The 21,948-nt window shown below is 36.5% G+C and overlaps 1 long non-coding RNA gene across 1 annotated transcript in view; it reads left to right on the top strand.

Moving 5' to 3' along the window:
- LOC132026151 (uncharacterized) overlaps positions 1 to 21,948 on the top strand; it is a 64,902-nt gene that overhangs the window by 16,931 nt on the left and 26,023 nt on the right. The window contains exon 2 of the long non-coding RNA XR_009406798.1: positions 19,552 to 19,700. This is a non-coding gene — a long non-coding RNA (uncharacterized LOC132026151). The remainder of the gene's footprint in view (positions 1 to 19,551; positions 19,701 to 21,948) is intronic.

Raw genomic sequence — 21,948 nt, 5'->3', positions numbered from 1 at the left:
CATTTAATTCTGTCCCATTCATCAATGTCACCATGATGATCTTTCTACTCCTTTCTTTGCTCAGGGCAAATGAAAAGAGGCTTATTTTGACTTTGACTCATTCACAATTAACCTTAAGGATATTTGAGCCAGATGACAGAAGCATACTTCCTAGAAATTGCCGTAACTTCATCAGGGATTTCATTCATTCTGGAGATGATCTGGAGGTACACGTTCCACATGGAACTTCTAAAAAGAGTTTCAAAGTTATGATAATTTGCAAGACAACCTAGAACAGTTTTATGAAGAACACAAAATTTCAGGGAGATCATATGGGAGCATACCGTGAAGACTAAATGGGGGCCAAGGGACACCATGACCAGCTGGTCAATCAAGATGAACCTTGCGAGGCATTCAGAAACAATAGCCATGTTTCTGGTTTGGTCATAGAGACTCAAGTGTGCAGTGCCACCTCCAGAGAGACTTCAGGTGTCCTGAATGGTAGCCCCTGGCATTCTGTTCCTCTCATTTTTGTGGAAGCCACACCTCCTTGTAGGATTCCCAGCAGCAATGAAAACAGCTACCATGGTGCTCCCTCAGGAGTGCCCTTTCTTTCTGCTGACTCAGCTCGTCGTCTGAGTGAGCCTGTCCTCATGAACATTCTTCGTTATAAGCCACCCTTGAAGTGTTGACCATAACACACATACAGTCTCAGATTATGTCCTTTAGAATACTACTGTATCTCTTTGTCCCCAATACAGCCAGTTTCAAGAGTTTTGACTAATTTGTCATAGTTTTTGGTTAAACATTATAATGCTAGAGTAGCATCCAACTGCTATTGAAACCCCTATGGTTCCAGTTGCCAAGAAAGTAACTGAAAAGAGAGATTTTACTTAGCTCTTGGTTTTAATAGGTTTTCTCATTGGGGAGAAATGCCACCTCTAAATTAATAGGAACACCCAAGGAAAGAATAAAGAAATCATAATACAGTAGCAGGGCAGTCATCAGCCTCTATGTTGGGTCCTTGTAATGTCTAAAAGGAATAAAGAATTAAAAGGTTTGTAATAGCAGTGCATGTCAGTTCTACAAAATAGCACAATCTGTGGTAAAACATTAAAAAAAAGAAAATTATTAAAGCTATTGCTTTGTTTTGGGTCAAATTTATATACTCTAATAGAGTGAAGGAATTTATAATACAGGTGTTTGCCATCACAAGTCTTCATCTGTTTTCATTTCCTTTGACTTATTCTAATATAGGTACAAAATTTTCACCTCAGAGAAAATTAAGTGTCAGAAAGACACTTTTTTCTCTTTTGAAGAGAAAAATAAGAATATCAAATTGGGTTCTATTACCCACACACAATTTTGAGTCACAATTAAAAACACAAAGGAGTTAAAGTAACAGTATGAAATATAGGTAAGTGTATGTTGGTGCTGCTTCATTTTCATGCAGAAGACAAAGATTTGTTTGTTTCAAACAATGTTTTCATCATCTGGATTCTGGAGGCACTCAATAAATAGCACTCATCTTCCTTGCTCAAGTTCTGAAATAAAAAATAAGACAAATGGAGACAGGATATCACCTTTATTTCTGCTGCAGCTTATCATTTTGAAATATATGGCTTACACTTTTGAGTGTGCAGGCTGAAAATTATGGTTTAGAGAAGGTCATCCAGGAGTATACCCATTCCGTAGGCGGGCCAGTTCTTCAGGGATAGGAACAGAGAGAATGAGAGAAACACACACACACACACACACACACACACACGGGTATATGCTAACTCAAATGCACAGTTTTTCCTTTCAAACTTTCCAATTAAATGCCTGTCTGGAGTAGAATGAATAAGTGTGAAGAGTATTTTGCTAGTTTGCCAGTGGCGTCACGTCACATGAAAAGTCAGGAGCAGGAGAAGGGGCTTTCCCCCATAGAGATATGCATAAAAGAAATAAAAGGCAGTAGAATATACAGTAGAAAAAATAGTAGGGGCACCTGGGTGGCTCAGTGGGTTAAAGCCTCTGCATTCAGCTCAGGTCATGATCCCAGGGTCCTGGGATCAAGCCCCACATTGGGCTCTCTGCTCAGCGGGGAGCCTGCTTCCCTTCCTTTCTCTGCCTGCCTCTCTCTACTTGTGATCTCTGTCTATCAATAAATAAATAAAATCTTAAAAAAAAAAGAAAAAAGAAGAAATAGTAAAATACAGCTTTAGAGTGAAAAAAAATCCCATCTTTGATTCTTTATCTAAGTTAATATTCTTGAAGGCCACTAAAAAATTATATATATATGTATATATATACATATATATATAAAAGGAGAGAGTTCTCCACAAGTAACAGTCATGACCAAAGGTTGTAGTGATTGCCAGAAGTTTCCATTCAGAGCCTTGGGTAGAGAGCCCTTGGAGATTCGCACCAGAGGCAAATTCCCTTTATTCTCCCCAAGGCTGAGATACAGGTTCCAAATTGTAAAGAGTAAAGCAAAGTGATCCTTCACCCAAGCCATCCCCCCCCCCCCCCCAAATTGCTTCTCAACCTCTGCCTACCCTTCTACCAACCATTCAACTCTGGTTTCACCATCAAATTAAACATCTCCTTTTAAATGAAGGATTCCAGTCAGTGTTTCTAAAATGGCTCCTTCTAAAACCACCTCACTACTTAATACTTAAAATAACAGGGCATAGCAAATAACTAGAAAAAAAAATTCATCATATGAAAAGTTTCGTTATCTGAGATTCATATTTGATGAAATTCTTCCACAAATACTTAAAATTGTAATGGGGAAGAAGACATCTCTAGACAAGTCATTTCACCATATAGTATTAATTAATTTTTGCAGATATTGGAAACAATTTTGCCCAGAATGTTGATGGAGGTGTGGAGTTCTCTCCTATTTCTCCCCTACTGTCTTCTGTTCTCAGCCCTTCCACTGATATCAACCCTTTGCCTCCTGGGGCAGCTAACAGCAGGATGTGACATAGCAGAAATAACCTTCAAAGTTGCTTCTTTTCATCACAGACATTCTAGAGATGTAATAGTGACTACTGGGGTAGTCAGTCCTGCGTGTGGGAATAATTCGAGTACAAAGGTGAAGCCAGTGCACCCAACAGATCTCTACTGACCTAGTTCTAAAATAATTCTAAGAGGGAGTCTGTGACAGGATTTAACAAGGAATTACATGGCAAAACCTACCTGAAGAGGCTGGTTGGTATTCAGATAGCCATCTTTAAGACATCCAACCTCCCTGTAGCGGTTGGTATTTTCCGTAAAAACAGAACCAACTGGATGTGTCTGTGCACTTGCGTTCGTGCGTATGCGTATGAGTATATGTGTAGACACTAAAAGAGAGAGAGAGAGAGATTGTTTTGAACAAGTTGCTCATGCAACTGAGGAGGCTGACAAGTCCGAACTCTAACACAGGCCAGGAGGCTGGAGACCCAGGGAAGAGTTGCAGTTTGGGTCTGAAGGCAGTCCGCTCTAGCATTCCCACAGAACACCTTGGGTTTACAGAAGCGTTTACTCAGTATACCCATTGGGAGTACTCTATTCTGAGAATCCCATGTAGCTTATTCGTAAACACATGGTTCCTTCCCACAGCCATGAAGTGCTTGCTACGCATCAGGTAATCAGGGGTCATTTGGTCATTGGAGGATTATAAACAGAAAGAATGGCAGGTTCAGATTTGCATTTTAGAAGGATAACTCAGGCATCCGTTCAGATGAAGTAACATTGGATTTGCCAGAAAATTAAATCATGATCCAAGCATGAACTATAACGTGTGTTTTTTCCCAGATGGTTTACTCTCAAAACAAAACACTAAAACGTGGAGCCTTTTATTTCCCCCCTTATATTGTCCTCATTTACACATTTAAGTCAGTGTAGGTAGTTTCAGGCTAAATATAATTTTATTCTTGAAAGTGTAAAAAGCGAATGCAACCCCATAAGGAAGAACTCTGGGTGGTTAATCCTAAAAACACGTGCCTGGACACTAAGGGGCTGATGGTGGCTTGGCTCTGCCTTGCTCAATACCCACTTTGTAAGGGAACAGTAACATTTTTCATTTGAAAATGATGCTATATAAAGTCTAAGATGCTTTCAGATGTGGAAAATGCACAATGCTGACATTCTAACTGAAAGTAATATTCCCTTCCTTTGCCACATATTTGCTGGTAATGCAATGGATCGTGAAAGCTATAGTGAAATTATAAATTGCACATAGAAGATAAAACGTTCACTCTCACTAGAAGTACAAAAATGGAAGAATAGTATTACCCTAAGATTTCTCAGGAGGTTTGGCATGTTTATATTCACTGCTTGCACAAAACATGAAAACCGTCTCAATGTGCATATGTAGGCATGCATCGTGCCACATAAGCAAAGATCTGATCATGTTAACACACTTACAATGTGACCTAACGTATATGGCACGTTTCCCAATTATACTGCGTATAAAGAATGGTTTAAAAATTTATGTAATTTTTTTCTTCAAGTGCTCAAAGCTAGGTATGGGTCCATTACCTGTGATAATATGGGATTATGATTTATGAATATTCTAATGCATTGAGGTCATTGAAAATTTCTTTTTGTTTCAAAATACAAAGCTAGGGAAAACAATGGAAATTTTTAGTTTTTTTAAATGCATATTTTCAAATGTATACACAAGTGCATTTAAATGTAGGCCTTACTATGTTTTAGAGTTAGTATGTTCTTATACAGAGAAGTTAAGTGTATAAACAGTCATAGCCCAAGGTTTCCCATTCTTATGTGAACCTATTGTTTTGTTTTCCATATACCTCCCTAGTTTGCCTATGCTATTTCCTCCTATTGAAATGATTTTTCCCCTGCTCTTCTCCAAATGCCCAAATGTAGCCCAACTCACCACCTTCTCCAGTACACCTCCCTGTCACTGCTGGGCTTAATCTCTTCTTTAAACCCTGATAGCCTTTCAGCTCTATCCCTTTCAGGGTATGTAACACTTTGTTCCTTGTGTTATTGTCTTTGCATCCTTAGAAGACCAGTCCTTGAAGGTAGGATCCCAATCACTCAGCAGAGTGCCCTTAATGTAGTGCGTGCAAAGTGAGTATTTGTTGAAATACTGAATGGATGGGTGAGGACTTAGAAAAACCCCTGCAAAAATACAAGCATTGGCTGTAAGAATTCAGTAGCTCTAGTCATTTTAAGAGTCCTAAATGTTCTCTGTCCAAATTGTAATAAGCAGATGGTCCCAATTTTCTTTATAAGTTGAATACAAAAACCTTGGGAATTGAGGGAATCAGATAGGAGTTGTAGAATTTTATCATATAAATCACATTTCCTTTAATGTGACTTTATGAATCTGTGACCAATAAATGGCCAGAACTGAAGACAATGGTTACTTTTACAGATTTTTAATAAGACTAAGTATTAATCATTATAAATACGGATAAAGAGCTCATCAAAGAATAAACCTGGAGAAATAAATGAACCACATAGAGAGATACCATTGTTAAGATTAGAAGAGGTGACTGGAATACAAGAAAAAGATGGAATCTTAAGAGATTTAATGGCTTATATACCTCTAAGACTGATTCCTATCCATTCATCTGTTACTCAATGCATATTTATTGAGTACCTATATCTTTTTAAAAAAACGTTTTATTTATTTATTTGACAGAGATCACAAGTAGGTAGAGAGGCAGAGAGAGAGAGAGAGGAGGAAGCAGATTCCTCGCAGAGCAGAGAGATCGATGCGGGGCTCGATCCCAGGGCCCTGGGATCATAACTTGAGCCAAAGGCAGAGGCTTTAACCCACTGAGCCAACCAGGCGCCCCGAGTACCTATATCTTAAGGCTGACACTCTTCTAATTACTGAAAAGACCAGAGTAAACACATTCTCTGCTTACAGTAAATACATCTATACAATCAGTAAGGTGGCAGGCAGTAAGTGGGATATGAAATTTTATATAAGGCTGTCCGGGAAGACCGCTATGACAAGGTAGTACTTGAGCTAACTTTTGAATGAAAGGGTGGTGGGAGCAAAATGAATATTCAAAGAAATCTTTGCAGATGGGGGCACTGCAGGCGTGAATGCCCTGGGGAAAGAATGTGATTAAGGTGCTTCAGGAAGGATAAGTAGACCATTAAAGTTAAAACAGAGTGAACAAGGAAACAGTTGCAGGAGATACTGTGTGGGTTTGGGATGGGGAGACCTCATAGGGCTCTTGCAGGACATGGTTACCACTTGGGATTTTACTCTGAGCGAAAACGGAATTTATTGGAGAGTATAATCACTTAATGTGATTTGGCTCTAACCCTAAAAGGACCACTCTGTCTTCTATTGTGATGAGCGTGTTAGGCTAGGTTGGTGGTAATGTATAAGGGTGAAGCATGGAGACCAGTCAGGACGTGATGGCCATAATCCAGGCAAGAGAGGCAGATGCCTTGTATTAGGGTGGTAGCAGTGAAGGTACTGAGGATTTTGGATGTATTTTAAGATAGCACCTATGTCAAATTATTCATTCAGATTTACACTGAATAGGGTTCTACCACATGTCAATCAAAAAAAAGTCTCTATTCCAAGAGACCCAATGGTATCATTATTATTGTGGCCATTATTTTCCCGCTTGCTCTTTGGGGAGAGCTCTGTTAACCCTAATGGTCCAGTAAAAAGTATTGTCTAGTACAATACTATCATTACAATAAAACCTATTATCTGATTAGCTAATATTTTAAAGTAAATGCAGAAATGAAGTCAAAGAAGTCCCAGTCCTCAAAGAAGCCTGGATGACATGCTTTGTGTCAGAAATGAAGCCAGGGGCACCTAGGTGGCTCGGTGGATTAAGCCTCTGCCTTCGGCTCAGGTCATGATCTCAGCATTCTGGAATCGAGTCCCGCATCAGGTCTCTGCTTGACAGGGAGCCTACTTCCTCCTCTCTCTTCACCTGCCTCTCTGCCTCCTTGTGATCTCTCTCTGTCAAGCAAATAAATAAATTCTTAAAAAAAAAAGAAAAGAAAAGTAAAGAAGTGAAGCCAGATCCCAGCGCTCCAAAGCTACTGTTCCCTCCGACTGTATTTCCGATTTTCCCAGTTTTCTTCTCCATACCCAAGAAGAGTTTTGATCTAAAGGGCCATGTGTAAAGTATTTTTAGCAGTAGGAAATATTCTGAATATTGACTTCGTGGGTCATTTCATAAAAAAAAAAAAACAGGTGTGTTTTCTTTTCAAAAGATTATTGTATTGGATTTTTTATCAGCGCTTTGCATTTTGTAGGCTCAAAACCATGATGCAATAATTCATATTTGAGTGATTTTTAACAGGCACTCAATGTGGAGGAATGCTTACATTTGATTAGTGATATATTCTTTGTTGTCTTGTTTTCAGATATGTGTGTTTAAAATTTAAATGTTATTGAAAGCAGACCTGAAGATATCACAGAGCAAACTGTTTTTTAAATAAAGGAAAAGTGTAAGTTTCTTTCTGGTCTTGACTATTGACGTAGCTTTTATTGTGTAATGTTAGCCAATGACCTATTTATTTTAATTCTGAGAAATTTCTTAATCATTTCTGCATTTACTTTAAAATATTAACTAATCAGATAACAGGTTTTATTGTAATGATAGTATTGTGCTATACAATACTTTTTACTGGACCATTAGGGTTCTACCTCATTCTTTTTTTCCTGTTCTTGAATAGGAGTTGAAGTATTCTTAGAGAGTCTAAGCTGCCAGAGCATGATGCAAATGTCCATATTTTAATCAGGAAATATGGACATTGACATTTTTAAAAAAGTCTTCCCCCTCACATTCTTGTGAGTCATTTTTCCTCCACAAGATTCTTTTCTGCATATTTCTACTAGACCTACACCTGACTCAAATAAACTCTCAGCCTCTTGAGTCAAGCATTCATTTCTCTCTTTTCTTCATCCTCCTCCTCTGAAAACTCAAATAGAATTTAATGCTATTGATGGTCCCTAAACACTTGATATTCGGGCCAAAAGATGAGAAGAATAACAGAGAATTGGACACAGCACTTGCTTTCTGAAGACTTGACTCCCAAATAATCATTTTAAATGATCTAAGGAAAATCTTGCTATTTGCCTTCAGAAGCTATGTAATTGATATCTGGTGACTCCTACTAGTTGCTTATTCCTAAAGAAAAAAAAAAAAAAAAAGAGCATTTTGTCCAGTGTCCAAAGAGAATTTTTAACGTTTTTCTGTCCCATCAAAGATAAGTTTCATCATCTCTTTTAAGATATTTTCCCTTTGGATCCCTCTTTTTATTTTATTCCTTGTCAATGTTGTGCTAACCCTTGATCATAGGAGAATTTGGAGATGTAAGATAGCTGAAGAGCTTAAGAAACAGGAAACATCAACCATCTTCTACCAAGGTTATTCATTCCATACAGAGTTACTGGACTAAGGATATATTAAAATACAGAAAGAAACAGAGTTTGTTTAAGCATGGAGAACCACCAAGGGCATTCAAGATGGCACTCTATATTGGTTACGTAGAGTATCTTGGTTAGATGGTGTCTAAAGCCCCTTCCAATGAAAATCTTTCATGTTCACATACAGATCTTAAGGGGAACAAGTGAATTTCCTGGCTTAGAAGATGCTATGATTGCATGTGGATACACTCTAAGTAGGATAGAATAATTTATCTTCTCAGAGTCACTGATGCTCAGCCCTATCTTTCTAAAAATTGGATTGATTGAAAGCAAGGCATGCTTAAACCCTGATTGCATATTTTAGATATTTTCAAAAGATTATGTAAGAGTAGAAATTGGAGTGTATTATCCTCTGTGCCTTCTATTTAATGTTCTGTTCTGCTTTCAATGAGTATACTAAATATGATGAAAGAGTATAATGAAATAGCTATTTGGTAGTTTTGTTGGGTTCCAGGGCCCCAAATTTTTTAATCCCATTAACATAAAAATACATTGCCCCTCAAAGCCACAAATATCTCAAATATTTAAGTTTATGAAACTAATAATTAGCATTAGAAATATTTTCTCATAGAGACTTACAACATAACCAAGTCATTTTTCTTGAAATTGTGCATGGAAATTTAGTAACAATATAAAAAATAAAGAAGTTCTCTTTTTATACTATGTTGACAATAAATTTCATAATCTACACTGTTAACTTTGCAAGAGCTAATTATAAAAAATATTGTTGTATTATATATAACTAACTGTGTTTTGCTGAAAGAAAAACAAAAGTTGCATGGTTTTGCTTAAAAAACATTGTTAAAGAAAGAATTTTTATTATCTGAAATTATAATTTAAAGTCATGTAGCAAGTTTGGCTTGATTGGTATATGCTGTCATAGAATTTACAAGAGAACGTGCAAGACTTACCAAAAAGCAAAGAAAATCTGTGGTTTTCCTGTTCAATGCATTTTTTCCTGAGATGTGTAAATGGCTTTGATTCTTTTCCCACCTTGTGAAATGGGGAAACCAATGAAAAAAATAGGGGCTGCCAAATAAAAGGGCGCATACCCTGTTTATATGAGCAATAAATACTTATTTAGGGAATGAAAAAAAAAAACCCAGAAACAAGCAGAGCTGATTTGTGTCCCATTCTCTATGTACAATTTGATATGCCTATTTATCACACTTCAATAAAAGTGACCTGAAAACTTAAGGGATATTGTATCCTATGCAGAATGGAAATGTAGACTTGAACAACATCAGTCCCTAAATGTTGCGCACACATTGTTCTAGTTCCCTTTCAAGGAGTATTTATGTACCGTGTTTCAAAAGTTTCAATAAACCTTTTATCTGGAAGCAAATAAAATTCAACAAAATTCATGATGCATACTTAGGCTTCCTAAGTAATCTATAAGAAAATACACAGGTTTTTAAAACATCAGGAACTCACTTTAAGCAGTATCAGTCGGATTTTTTATTTACATTTTTTAAATGCAAATTACATTTTAAAGTTATTTTTGTTCTTAAATATCCACAGATGTTGTAAAGCAGAACTAAATCAGTTTCTGAATGTATTATGGACGAAATATATTCTACCTGTTAAGCTACCAAGATAAACTTTTTTTTTAACTTTTTACCTTTTTTTTAAAAATTTTTTATTTTTTTTTATAAACATATATTTTTATCCCCTACTTTTTACCTTTTATTTTTTCACTCTAAATTAAAATTGATACACATAATTTCCTCTCTAGCAAAACAAATTTGGTTTTCCTTGAAGGAGTACTATGTGTAATGGGTAGGAAAAGAAAAAGAAAGAGGAAGAATATCAATTAAATGGCACAATAGTTTGCCATTTGCTCTTATCATAAAGCAAAAAATTAAAAAGCTTGATTTTATATTTTAAGCATGTTCTATTGTTTATTACAGAAGAATCAGCATTTCTTGGTATTTATAGACCATGTACACATCCAGTCCTGATCTGTATTTATACTACAAATAAAATTTTAATTGTTGTTTCAATGTAAGTGCCATCACAACCATCATTTTGTTCATGCTCTTCATCTTAATAGTTTCTGCTGCTAGCACATTATTAACAAAATAACATGTTTCCCTTCCATAGGTTTGGCGTATATTGCAGGGTGCATGTTTAGAAAGACAACAGCAATAGGAAATATGTCAAGGTGTGCTACCTCAAGCACACAAAAATGCAAGACCAAAAGAGATCCAGAAATCTGGCTGAAGCTTGGAAGAATTTTCTTGTTTGAGAAGTATGAAATAGTTTGAGAGTTTTGTTTGATGATAACAATGAGGCTAAAGAGGGAACAGTGAGGGGGGTGTTGAAACTGCTAAATCCTCTGTTAGAGAACTGTACCAACACCCCAACTGTTCCCTATCTCTTCAGCCAACAGTGTGAATGGAAATTGCCCAGCTCACACCTGACAGTCACAGCAGAAATTGCCTAGCTCCTATTGGAAACTTGCTGGGTACCGGGTGGACCACAGGAGATACTAAAGCTGTTAAAAGGCCAGAGTCACCAAGCAGTCAAGAAATATTTTTGACACCTTCCATCATATCCATGTTTTATCTCTTTGAAATACCTTTTAGAGAAAGTTTACAAAGGACTACATATATAAACAAATACAAACATAAGTAAAAAGAAAAGGGGGAAAGACTGAAGTCAGGAGGTAGATTATCAGTGTTTCCTGAGGCAGCTTCCTAAAAAGCAAATAAAAGCTAGAAAACAGTGTGACAGAGAAGCCATCAAACATGCATTTATACGATGAACAAACAGAAGAGGAAAATTCACATACCACGTACAAGCCACTTGAGCCGAAAGATATTACTATTAGAACATTTACACAAGTCTATCTTTGCTTTATCTACTTTAGCTCTTTGATCAAAATATTGCTCCAAGCCCAGTATAATATTGAGGTTCATATCCTTAATATTATTTTTTCCCTCTAAATCGCCATTTCCAGGAAATGAAATTTTAGTTAGTCCTTTCCTATATAAGCAAGATGATTTACTGACTGTGGCAATTATGTGCTGAGCTCATTCTTGTTCTCTTATTAAATACAAATTTTGCCCATCAGCTTCATCTAAAAACTAGGACATAGTACTCTCATGGAGTCAAAGAAAGGAAGGGAAAGTTATTCTTGTCAGGCACTGGTAATTCTATAACCTAACCAACCTGAGAAATAGGTATAACCAAATCTTGGTGGCTGTGTGATCATTTCTTTGAACAATGTAACTCATATCATCTATATGATCTTTAGGAAGAACCATTTCCAAGAATAACTTCAAATGTTGTGACATGAATGGGTACAATAATAATTTTGCCTATGAACATGATTATTTTTATCTTCATTGTTTCCATAAAAAGTTATGGTTAATAATTAGGATTTTGTAGTTCATACTTAAAAGTCTTCCATGATGATCCTTACCTAAGAATTTTGGGAAAATATTTTTTATTTTTCAAAGCATCAATTTGCAAATGGCGTAACCTAGTACTAAACCTGCTCGGCTTTACTTTTCTTTCTCTAAGGATCTAACAAAAGAGAACTGCAATGGCATGTCTTGTAATTTAGGATTTTTTAAATTTAGGGTTTTTTTTTTTTTAACAAAAAATATCCTAATGACTGGCATACTTCTAATAATTAACGTGTGTAGTCCACACTATACGTAACAAAAATCCAAATAAATATGCTTTAAATTTAATCATTTTAAATTTGTACCCACTTTTCTTGCTCCTCTACAAACTGACTATATTTTATAGCTTAGAAATATCTTACTTGCCCTTGCAATGAACAGTGCTTTACACTGATAACTTTGTCAATTCATTTTTTTCTTTAAATTCAAGATATTCATTTTGCGGGTTTCAAATTCCACAATGAATATAAGATTGTGGAGACAGAATGTGGCATACTTACTTTTCGTCATCCTTGTATTTACAAAATATGAAAATTCACGTTTATTTTTCATCGACCCAATCAACTCTGAGTATAACACCTCTGATTTAAACTTATATTTATTGCAGATTTTGCTAAGAAAAAATTAATTTTAATCCTAGTTCAGTTACATGGGTGTGTATTACACATGGGGAAACACCTCTGACCCTGGTACTCAGGGCACTTTCCATTCTCATTTTTCTAGTGTTAAAATGTCACTCACTGGATGCTTACCAGGAAAGCTCATAACTCTGGCTTTGTAACACAGTTTAGGTTTCTTTTTATTACACTTAGAATAGTCAAAATACAGCCTTTAATTTGCATTATCGTAATTATAAAAACACTTTTGCCAACATTCTTTATTTTCCTATTTATCTTGCAAAATCAGATAATAAACATTTAATAAAGCTAAAATTTGCATTCAACAGCTCTTGGATGGATAATTCCGTTTAAAATGTGATAAAACATTGCCACTTAAAGGATCACCATCTATACCTAAAAATTAACTGCAAATTAAGTGGCTAATGCTGTTAAAAAAAGAAAAAAAGAAACTCAACGTGATTTCAATGTTTCTAAGAAGCAGGGAAAGCACATATCACATCAGTTTGCTGCTCTCAAGGTCAGTACTAAGATCAGAGAGTCCCCACTGTATGATACAATTGGAAGATAAAGACACATTACTTCCCTGGGAAGCTTTGTCTGAAGCTTCAAGCACAAGTGGGTCAAGTTCCCAGTGATCCTTTGCGCCTGTCTAATTAATGACTGTTGCATTTAGTTTGCCTGGGACTTTATGATGATATCCTCCCTCCCACCCATAAAACAACCTTGCACACACCAAAATTATCCTGTTAGGTGTTCTCATTTCCAGAAGTTTGCAGGGAGAAGAGCCTTTAAAAAAATCTCATAACAGGTTTTTTTTTTTTTAATTATCTTTCTTCACATGTACTTGATCGTCTAGAAAATCTGTGTTCCAAGAAATGATGTTTTTTCTGCCTAAATGTTAAACATACAAATAACGTGAGATCACTTCAAATGCTAATGAGTGGGAGAAATGATTACACTCTACAAGCATGTGTTTAAATGGTCAGAATTCGCCTTGAAATGTAAAATTAATGATCATTTACTCTGGAGTTTTATGTGAGTATTGCATAAGTACGTGGAAATGGAGCCACTCAACTGTACAATGCTGCATTGTTTCATTTCCCATGTTTCTGTGTATATGTTACTGTTTCAGTTTCATTTGTCAGCAAGTGTCTGTTTACCCTGCTTCCTGTTATTAATTATGGGAAACAGGTTTTCTTGAAATATATTAGAGACTCTTTTAACTCTTGTCCAGACACTTCAAGGCAAGATATTGATGATTCCTTTAATGTCTGTATAAAGCCGGAAACTGAGTTAAAATACATTGTTGTCTCACACAGCTTACAAGTTCTTATCTCTCACAGGAAAAAAAAAGGGGGGGGGCAGAAATAATTAAAATAAAAAAATCACAGCAGCTTCTATGCCTATTACTAGACAACGAAATAATAGAGTTGGATATGTTCTTCATCGGCCACAGCAATTGACTAACATATGACAATGTGAATTCTGAGCTCAAAAATGTTTCAAAGATCAACTCAAATAGTAAAGTGCTAGAAGACAATGAGATATATTCTAACATAAGTGTATCCACAAAGAGACAAAAATACCAACCTTATTATTGGTGCATTACAAAGCTTTTTATATAGAAACATATGGTCAGTGCATCCAGCTCTCTGTCTTTGAAATAGGAGGAAATATACTTGCATGCATTAAAATCATAAAGGAGCCAAAACATCTGGAAGTTTTAGAAGAAAAGCAAAATAGTTATGGGAGGAAAGTCCAGATTAAAAAATGCAGATGTTTAATTGGGCTGTCAGTTATGTTATGAGGAAATAAGGGCAGGAATAACCAGAAGCCACTGGTGGAAAATTAAAATAGTTTCGTGAACCCTTGCCAAGCTAAAAGCAATGAAATCGGTAACATAATATGGACAGGGGCATTCTCAACTGAGATCTGAAAATGTTACCATGTGCAATTTTATAAATTAGCCATTTCCAAAAAAATCTTTTTCATTAAAGCACAATAAAAAGTTTTTCAGCCTCTCCTCTCTCTCTCTTCGGTCATTAACATCGGGCAGTTATTCGGAGTTTGGCTTTCATCAATGACAAGCTCTCCCCGCACCTTCCTCACCCGGTTCCTAAGACCCTCTAATACTGCTGAGTGGCCAGAAATTACAGATGCAAGGAAAGCTGACAAATGCCTGCCAGGCCCCTCCCCCATTGCCTCGATAGTCAAAGCCCCCGCCAGAACATGCCTGAGAGCAGCGCACCGAGAGACAAAGGCACAAAGATTCCATTTTCTCAGGGAAAATAGATTTCATGTGTAAAACACTAGTGAGAAAAAATTGAAAGCTGACACATATGTGCAATTTTAGAGAGGCAGGACTGAATATTTCAAGAAGATTGAAATTGCATTTGATTGCATCAAAGCCTAACAAATGTTGTTTAACCTAAAAGTCTTTTCAGTCTGTAAAAAGACATTCAGTGGCAAGATATTTTATTTTATTTTTTTTAAGCACATGGTTAAAAAGAAAAAAGAATCTTGAGCTCAGTGGAGGGATGTTGATTACATACTACTGTTGCATAAAGAATTAACACTGGCTCACATCACAGGGTCTACAAAATAAAGGGGGAAAGTTAAAAAAAAAAAAAAAACCAACCCTATTGAATCAAAGGGTTCAGAAAGATAATATTAAATCCTTATGAGTATGTTTCCTATAAAAAGAATCCCCTCCCCGCAGCCCCAGGGCATCGTTACTGGAGAGGCAGCGAGTGGTTTATTAGAGATTCAAACCTTGGCATCTGAGCCTTGCCAAGCATGCAAGTTTTAGCTTGTGAGCTCAGGGCCCTTGGCTTGCACAGTCCCTTCTGGCATCTAACAGTGAGGGCCGTCTGGTTGGTCTCCACACGCCAGGCAGTGTGTGGGTGCAAAGGCTCAGACTAGAGACAAAGGAAGATCATCATTTGCTATGGAAGGTCATGCTTCATGCTTTTCTTCCTACCTAAATTCTTATATGCCAGCAAAACATTTAGGGACGATAGGAGAAATATGCGAAAAAAGAAGACAGAACAAAATGAATCAGGGAATTAATCTATAGCTTATCTTCAAGTGATATAAATAAATATACAGAGAGAAAGAGGGCGAAAGAAAGAAGGAGAGAGAGAGAGAAAGTTAGAAATTTTGACTTAAAGTGATCTTTCCATTGAAGGGAAGGAAGAAGCTTTTCCCCCCCTGCCTTCTTAGATTTTTAACTTTGGTGGGTGGTATTTTTGGTTTGTTTTTTTGTTTTTTAATTTTTAATTTTAAGTATTTATTTGACAGAGACAGACACAGCGAGAGAAGGAACACAAGCAGGGGGAGTGGGAGAGGGAGAGGCAGGCTTCCTGCTGAGCAAGGAGCCTGATGAAGGGCTCTATCCCAGGGCCCTGGGATCATGACCTGAGCCGAGGGCAGATGCTGCACGACGGAGCCACCCAGGAACCCCATTTGGTGGGTGTTTGTGTTTCTTGAACTTCATATTCCCTGCAAAGCTAATTCAGTTGTATATGAAAAGAAACCGTGAGGTCACTTTTATTTATTTTAAAAAAATTAGTTAAGTATAATTAACATACAATAACCTATTAGTTTCAGGTGTACATCATAGTGGTTTGATATTTGTATGCATTATGAAATGATCCTCACAATAAGTTTAGTTACCATCTGTCACCACAGAAGATCATTACAATATTATTGACTATGTTCCTTATGCATCCCCATGACTTATTTATTTTGTAACTGTAAATTTGTATCTCTTAATCCCAGTCACCTATTTTGCGAACCTCCTAAACCCTCCTTACTCTGCTAACCAACAGCTTATTTCCTGTATTAATGAGTCTATTTCTGTTTTACTTTGTTTTGTTTTGTTTTTTAGATTCCACATGTAAGTGAAATCATACAGTATTTGTCTTTTTCTGTCTGACTTATTTCACCTAGCATAATATCCTGAAGGTCCATCCATGTTGTCTCAAGTGCAAGATTTCATTTGTGTTCATGGCCAAGTAATATTTCTTTGTCGATCTATCGCCCATCTTTACCTGTTCATCTGTGGATGGGCACAGACTGCTTCCATATCTTGACTATTGTAAATAATGTTGTGATGAACAAAGGGGTACATCTCTTCGAATTGGTGCTTTTATTTCCGTCAATACTTAACCCAGGAAGGAGTTGCTGGATCATATATAATTCTGTTTTCCATTTTTTGAGGCATCTCCATTGGCTCCACCAATTGACATTCTCACCGGTGTGGATTTCCTTTACTCCACTCCTCGTCAATACTTGCTATCTGTTTCTTCTTCATGATAGCCATACGGACAGGTGTGAGATGGTATCTCATTGTGGTTTTGATTTGCATTTCTCTGATAATTAGTGATGGTGAGCATTTTGAGCATTTTTTTTCATGTTTTTTCATTTTGTGCATCTGTATGTCTTCTTTGGAAAAATGTCTATTCAGGTCCTCTGGCCCTTTTAAAATCAAGCTGTAGAGGTTTTTTTTTTAAAATATTAAATTATACACATTCTTTATAATTTTGATATTAACCTTTTATCAGATGTATGTTTTTCTCCCATTCGGTAGGTTGCCTTTTTTTTTTTTTTAATGTTTTCCTCAGATTTGCAAAAAAACATTTTAGTTTGATGTAATCTCATCTGTTTACTTTAGCTTTTGTTATCCTTTCCTGAGGAGACTACCCCCTCTCAAATATTTCTGTGACCAAAGAGCTCACTGACTATGTTTTCTTCTTTCTCAAATTGAGCCTGCTTACATTCTCTCCGAATCCTTTCAATAGGATGCTGTTCTTAATAGATGGGTTCAATATTTGCAGAATATTTGGAACAGGCTTAATATATGTTGAAATGTGTTGGACCATTAACAGGTTAAACTGTAATTAATAGTAGCTGTCAGGGGTTAGAGTCCAAGAAAATGCACTGGGGAATATTTTAATTAAAAAAATTACAATAAAATTTTTAAAAATTGAGAACACATTCTGTATTGTGCCACTCCCTTTCAAGTTCCTGCAGTTCTTAAATTCCTTTAGTCAATAGGAATATCAGAGAGAGAAAGAAAAGAAACTAACAAAGTACTTCCTAACCTTATAAGAGATGACTGAGAGGAAAAACGGGAATCTTTTAGGTAATCTTTTACTCCTAGGTAAATCCTATGACCACTCAAATGTTTTACACAAACTCTATTTCCACAACAATATTCATGTCAGGAAACATTCTAGCTGTCCCTCCCAATCTAATGAAAATATTATACAGCATTTTGAACAAGATAGTCATGCCATTAATTAATAAAACTACTATTTCAATTAGGTTATTAAAAATAACCTAAATGGGGTGCCTGGGTGGCTCATTGGGTTAAAGGCCTCTGCCTTCGGCTCAGGTCATGGTCTCAGGGTCCTGGGATCGAGCCCTGCATCGGGCTCTCTGCTCAACAGGGAGCCTGCTTCCCCGTCTCTCTCTGCCTCTTTGCCTACTTGTGATCTCTGTATGTCAAGTGAATAAATAAAAAATTTTAAAAATAATAATAACCCAAATGTTCAAAGCCTTCATCTATTTGCTATCAAAAGGGAGTGTTCCACATATCTGAGAGTTGGGAGCACAATTACACGTATTTAGCCACTGTAAGTTTAGTGAGTCTCAGAGCCTGTTTTCCTTAATATAATATGAGGAATTTTGTCAATCATAGGAAATTTGAGGGAAGGGGATTAATCCTCAAAGGCAGTGTTGGCTCCCAAAATGCTAACATACATGTGTGCACAGTGGGAAGAGAGTGTAAAACTTCTGTTGTGTTTTAAAAGTTTAAAGTTTAGTATGAAGATCAACCCCATGTCATTAATGGAGAAAGGAAGTCTCTGGTGAATTCAGTAAAATAAATCAAGCAAAAGCTACGTAATCACCACACCACGGACCGGTTCACTGATGTACTTGTACACATTTTAGAATGTTTCTGTAACTTTGAATCTGATGCTCTGTGATCTCAAATTTCCTCAAGTATATGTGACATATTGACATTAACTTTCTCCCCCGTTAGTCATGTGTCTGCTAAGCCAGTGTGCACAGAGTAGCAGAGTGAGCCCAAGTGAATCAGGGTCATGTCCCAAAGTCCACCCAGAAAATAAATTCCCTTAAGCCCCGCCCCTCACTACCAAGTCTTCTGCCTTGGCCTCTGAGGACTTGAACAGCAGTGGGGAACGTGTGAGGTTTTCCGTGCACTTCCTAGTGTGCCAGCCAACAGGGTCGTTCATGCCTCTTCAGTCATACTTCCTTGGCAGCCCCTAGGGCATCACCTCAGGTGCTGAAGCACAGAGAAGAAATTTATGAAAAGAAAGCTTATTGTTATATGGAGGATATTGAGGAAAATACTGATAATCTTTTAAAATATATGTATCCTCGAAGAGAGAACATGTATGTCTGACCTAAGAAGATCAACAAACTTACACAGTCTAAAAAGTGTTTCTTACAGTAATTTTTTAACCAAATACCAAGATTCCCTAATTTAAGGGTAAAAAAGAAAATAATACTGTGCTTGTCTGCATTTAACCTAATTGAAAGGGAGAAAACCACATCGATTAGTCACATTCAGTATTTTCTTTTTCGAAAATTCAACTGCTGTCATAGACTAGGATAATGATACAGAGATAACGTTGTGTTATTTAGATAAATGAGTCTCTATAGAGAAATTAAGATGATGAAAAACAAAGCAAATATATTTAATATGTCTGGTAATAAAATCTATTTATCTATCAACTGTAGTAATGGCAGGTAGTATTTTAAAACCTTTTTAAACACGGGAAATACGTCCAAAGGAAGATGAATCCTTATACCTAATTAACATTGCAAAGTTAGCCAAAGCTATCTGTTTTATCTTTTCAGGGATTTCTGGTTGTTACTTGACAAGACATTTTATGGTGGGGAAACCCAGACAATGTTTTCTAGGGCCAAATTTGTAGCCCTAGAAAAGGAAAAAATTAGGACACGAGATGTGGCAGATCTCTACAGAGTGTTGGATTGGAAAACATCCCTGTAAGAGGACAAAAATCAGTTGTAGCTAATTTGCTTAGCATGGCCTCAGTTTCATTTAATATCTTTTTGTTTCGTATAGGGATCTTGGCAAAATTTGCAACGAATCCATAAAGGAAACTGAAAGCAGTTTGATCTTCATCTTCAGTGACAGTCCCACAAAAGTTGAAGAAATATGTTCTGTCTCCAAAGAAGAGTACAGTTGTGCCCTAAAATTAAAACATGATTAAGGTATGACATTTCTTTTAATTCAGTTGCAATGCTTTGTTCTTTCCATTACAGATGATTTCTTCTTTTTTCCTCTCAGTCTCTCTCTTCCTTTTCTTCCTCTCATTAGCAGATTGTCTTTTATAATTGATGTTGTTTACTGTCCTTTCATCAAATAGATGCCACATCACTTAGGCGAGCCATCCGACAGGGCACCTAAATACACATTAGAAGGTACTGGGAGCCATGAGTCGCTTTGACCGCCTCATCAGGGAAGTTATAATAAGCATCTTGATGTCACTGAGTGCAATGCCATATTCAAATAATAGCCTTCATCCTTACCCTCTTTAAATATAAAAGTAAACCTTGAAGTCTTTGAAGGACCTAGCCAATCAACACACAAATGAAAGTAGACCAGTGAGCCTTTGGGGGGAAAATCCTTATGTAAAATCTGTAAAGAATCTTAGCAGTTTTTCAAGAAAGACCTCTAGGTAAATGATGGCTGTGAAGGAGACACATGTTCATCTCAATTTTATGAGGAGAATTATTGTGGGCCCTCTATGCCAGTTTTGCTCCCAGCAGGATTTTTCTTTTCTCATCAAGTTTCAGGGCTATCTACTGTTCTCCGTGTGTAAAGCGTATTTAGTGGTCCCACAAAGCTGCACTAATTTAAAAAAAAAACAACACACACACACACACACACACACACACACACCCCAACAACAACAACAATAAAAAACAACCAAAAAACTCTGTCAAGTGGTCAGACAGACTGGAACTAGAGGATTATAGGTAAGAGGGATAAAATGAAGGGTTGGAAGCTATAATTTCTATTTCTGTGGTGGCAACCGCATCAGCTGTTGGAGTCAGGCAGTTTAAAGAATATGGCTACTTAAGCATAGAGTCTGGGAAGAAGACACTTCAAAATATAACAGTAAGTCAGGCCTCTCGTCGTAAAGATACACTAACTGACAGGCATCCCTTGCTGGGTCCATTTCCTGATTGTCCCAGCGTCCCTCTTTCTCACACAGATGTCTTCCACTTCCATTTGATTCCATCCTTGTCTTTGACAAAGCCATCTATTACTTTATATATATATACATACATACATATATCTATGTGGGGCGCCTGGGTGGCTCAGTGGGTTAAAGCCTCTGCCTTTGGCTCAGGTCATGATCTCAGGGTCCTGGGATCGAGCCCCACATCATCGGATCCTCTGCTTAGCAGGGAGCCTTCTTCCCTTCTCTGTCTCTCTGCCTGCCTCTCTGCCTACTTGTGATCTCTGTCTGTCAAATACATAAATAAAACCTTTTAAAAAAATAAATAAAAATAAAAGGAGACACTGCATCTCAAAGGGCTTCTCATTTGGCCGAGAATAGTTTGTTCTTGAACAAGATCTGTCGATTTTCAGAAATAGCCCCTCCCTGGAAATGGTTTTAAAGAACGTGTATGTACATATGGGTGTCGGCAGTCAAATTTATAGATGGAGTAATTTGAAGAATGAATTATTATAGTGACAGGATTGCTTGTAAAACGATGAGAAATATAGATGTCTGTCTAGCCTACATAATATTCACTACAATCTTGGGAATTTCATTCCATAATTTGGCCTTATATTTTTATTGGAATTAACAGAATCAGAGGGTTGGTAGAAAGCACAGAAATTTTATAATACAGCTCTCATACTGAAATGAAGAAAATGAAGCCCAGAAAATAGTCTGATCCAAGTCGTTCTGCTTGTCTATAAATGCTGTTGGTTTAATTTTAGTTTTGCATATATTTAGGCAAAGAAAATATTTTCCCAGAAACTAGTTACAAATGTTTGAGAAGAGATATAATCATTAAAATATGTATGTAGTAAAATATAACTATTATTCAATAGTGGATAATATATATTGAAGTTGCCTAAGGATTTTATTCATCTAGGAAAACTTGTTAACATATCTTCTCATCTCTATATATGTATAATATGTAAAACAGCATAAATTATCTATATAAATGCACTTTATTTTTGTATACAAGTACAACCCACTTTTGACTTTTTTGTGTTATGATTATATATTACTCACAGTTCTGTAGTTTTAATCAGAACAAAAAGGATTGCCCATAAGAAACGAAGGTAAGTTATTTCATAAGTTGGGTTGGAAGTTCAGAAATTCTTTTTATATTACCAACATTGTGTTCTTTAAAAAAATAAGACAAACTCTTATTTTTTATAAGAACTAACAGAAATGGGGTTGGGGAGGAAATCCACAGTAGGTACACAGCTAGA

This window comes from Mustela nigripes, chromosome 10 (genome assembly GCF_022355385.1).
Source record: "Mustela nigripes isolate SB6536 chromosome 10, MUSNIG.SB6536, whole genome shotgun sequence".
NCBI lineage: Eukaryota > Metazoa > Chordata > Mammalia > Carnivora > Mustelidae > Mustela > Mustela nigripes.
The sequence above is the reverse complement of the archived record's forward strand: the minus strand, read 5'-3'. Positions and strand labels throughout refer to the sequence as shown.